The sequence below is a fragment of the Apteryx rowi genome, unplaced genomic scaffold, assembly GCF_003343035.1.
Source record: "Apteryx rowi isolate R43461 unplaced genomic scaffold, aptRow1 scaffold_454, whole genome shotgun sequence".
In the NCBI taxonomy this organism is placed as follows: Eukaryota; Metazoa; Chordata; class Aves; order Apterygiformes; family Apterygidae; genus Apteryx; species Apteryx rowi.
The window spans coordinates 42,058-45,319 of record NW_020450710.1 but is presented as its reverse complement, the minus strand read 5'-3'; the positions used below and the strand labels follow the sequence as shown (position 1 = coordinate 45,319).

Sequence of the window (3,262 nt, the reverse complement as noted above, 5' to 3'; positions counted from 1 at the left end):
AAAAAAAAAAAAAAAAAAAAAAAGCTTTTTCTCTTAGTTGATGTATTGGTATGGTTGGATCAGTGGATGAACCTGGCATTCAGCACCAGAGCTGATTCCAGAAGGGGTGCCTAGCCTCTTTCATTGGGCTGTGAGATATTTCCCTTACTGTACTGCCCCTTGCCCATATTTGTGTACACTAAATGAGTTCAGTCAAGGAGCTCAGCATGCTCTATAGCAGCTAATAAGATTGGACTTGTTTTCAACCCTTGTCAAGGTTGGTGGTGCCACCCTTTAATTCTTACTATAATGGAGAGAAAGCAAAATTTCCCAGGCAGGCTGCGAAATGCAGAAGCTCATCAACACTAGAACACTAAACAACCATAATCACYTTTAGTTCCCTTATGGTGGCCTACTAACCACACAAACTGTTGGGAATCAGTCCCTCCATGCTCTAGCCCTGAAACTCTGTGCCTAGCCACTCTGCTGCTTTCTGTCAGCCTGAATCCCTTTTGGACAGCGAGGCCAGGCCATGTCCTCCAATTGTTTCAATACCACTGCTCACCTCACACAGTTGGGCTTTGAGCTGGGTGTATAAGAAGTGCTTAGAGCTTAGAAGGGAGATACACTCTCTTTTCTTAGCACTGCCCTGCATGCTACTCCCAGGAGTTCACAGATCTTGGCTCTTCCACCTTCCAGCTTGACCCCCTGAATGGTTATCTCCAATCTGTCCCCATCTCAGCCCTTTCTGACATGGGGACACAGGTGGGGGGGAGGGGGCTGGGGAGGGGAGAAGGGGGAGGGAAGAGGGAGGGAGATCTCTCTTATTTGGTCATCCATGCCCTTTTCTTCGATATTCCTGCCAATCCTGATCCAAATTCCCTTTCCAAACCCTCAGCCAGTTGCTCTCAGTACACTTCCCTGGACCTCCAGGTTAAAGTCAGAAGGTGGATACATAAGACGTATCAGTGGATCTCTGACTTGAGAGTAAAGTTCAACTGACTCATGTTGTTTTGTTTTGCCAAAATTTCCATGAACTGGTCTTTCAAAAGAAGAGTGACAGTGAGGGTAAACCTTGGGAACTGGGCACCTTCTGGGGAGCAAGGAGTAAACTAGAAAAAGACATGAAGAGTTTCTAATAAACCTGAAAGGGGAAAGAGAGGAAGTCTCCACTGCCTTGTATAAACACCTAGATTGTAAACAACAGATAAGAACTACAAACACCCCAACATATCACCAGGACCTTTTTTCCTTTTATAGATACTAATTACAGAATGTTTCCTGAAAGCTCCTAAAAAACAGTGTTCTTTACATCTAAAGCATTTGATCCACATGGGCCTAGAGTAGCTATTTGTAAAGGACAACTCTATAGAAGCAGCATATTCACACTATTGAATGCAAATCAACAAGAGCATGAAGACCGTCTTTTCCTGAAGCGTATCTTTTGCTTGTATTTGCTTGATATAGTGTGCAATTTGACCACGCAGCTAAAGCAACTTCATGGGCACTGTTGCTCCTTTGGGCAGATACATTCTCCATATCCTACCTGTGTGCTCCCACCACCTTGCTGGCACTGGCAGTTTTCTGTTCGTTTTGTTCCCTGAACTGGCTCAACAGAGGATCAGATGACCTCACACTAAGGCAAGGGTAAGAAATACATGCCTCTGATGATGGGAAACAGGTAAAGCAGGAGTGTCCCTTTTGGGGCTACCTTCTTGTTGCATCAGCTTACAAGCATACAGTGAGACCAAACTTTGAGTCCCATTACAGTGTTTGAGTGTTTGAGATATATTCTGTAAAACCAAGAATGTGGAATTTTTCCAAAATATATTTTATGGAAATTTAAATCATGCTTTTAAAACTCTGCTAGAATGCAAATTTTGATTAACCCACTCCCAAAAATCCTACCTCCAAACCTTCCATACCACTTCCTAGTCAGCAAACTTGGCATGTCTAGTGGTCGGCATAGTATCAAAAATAAAAAGAAAATCCTTAATTTGACTGTTCTGTGTGTATGGTGGACTTCACCGAGAAATGTTGTAACAACCATATTACTGGTAAATTTTCACAGAAAGAAAATAATCCATAGCTTTCTTTTCCCCCTTGTAATATGAAAAAGATTAAAGGGGTGGTGTCAAATAACTTTCACTACATGAAACTGTAGAGGAAGTGAGGTTTGTGAAACATTTGCTGGTAGACGAATATTAGAAGCGCCTATTCTAGCCTGTTTGCCTGAGTTAAATGGCCATTACTATTAATATATAGGTGCCATTAACACATAATGTCTAGGAGTCAGATGCTGAAGTCCTTATTACCCTTTATTTTGTTCTTATTCAGGAAGATTTCCCAATTAATTTTTCAAGTTCCCAGATTTTTATTTGAGCATAATTTTGGAAAATTATGCAACAAATCCCCCTCTATCCATGTTAGAAAAAGACCCAATAAAACTAGAATGGTATCCATGTTTCGGCCCCAAAAGAATGGGTCCAACTGTAGACAGGAAAGTCTTTCTGAACAACTGCAAGGAAAAAGGATCCAAGATTTTAGCCAGTTAAACATTTGGATGACAAACCTGAATTCATGGAGGACTCCAGAACTTCCACCGAGGTCAGTGAACTGGGCACAGCTACTGGGCAGCAGCCCTACAAAAGACAACCTTGTGCTTGGTTTTTGTTTCAGTATTAATTTGTGCTGCAAAGAGCAACTGTTCAAAACTGTCTGCAGTTTCAATGTCCCCTTGCTGCTTCTGAGGAAGAAAAAAGTAATAGATAGTCTTCCAGCATGGGGAGGATTCACAGCATTTTAAGCACATTAAGTAATTACTGCAGTCTAAAAGTTTTAGACATCAATGAAATAAGCAAACTACACTCAACCTTTGAAAGCAAGCAGCAAGCTATAGCTAGGTACAGTACTTAGTTTCTAATCATGAAGTTGATAACAACTCATAACAGATGTAGCTAGGACTGCCAAATGTGAACCTAAGTATCAGGAACCGAGCCATGACACATCGATTCATCACGTTACCTAAAGTATCATCCTTATAAACAGCTTTAGGCCACCTTTTATGTATATGTGACCAAGTGGAACAGAGTGTCAGTACAGCAAATGCAAACAGCACAGTCTTGCATTAAAGCAATCACATACCCAGACACAAAATCCAGTATTCAAGAGACCTCATGCAAATCTGAGAGAGTTCCCAGGGGATTTGGGTTTGATGAGAAATACGTATAAATATTATAATCTGTGACAGATAAAAGCTCACTCCAATATTTTCCACTTTATT

At 41.2% G+C, this 3,262-nt stretch overlaps 1 long non-coding RNA gene across 1 annotated transcript in view; it reads right to left on the bottom strand.

The window, feature by feature from the left end:
• The window catches only part of LOC112971764, a 12,997-nt gene extending 10,367 nt beyond the window's left edge, over window positions 1–2,630 (bottom strand). Inside the window, exon 1 of the long non-coding RNA XR_003255450.1 lies at window positions 2,552–2,630. This is a non-coding gene — a long non-coding RNA (uncharacterized LOC112971764). The remainder of the gene's footprint in view (window positions 1–2,551) is intronic.
• Between the last annotated feature and the right edge of the window lie 632 nt (window positions 2,631–3,262).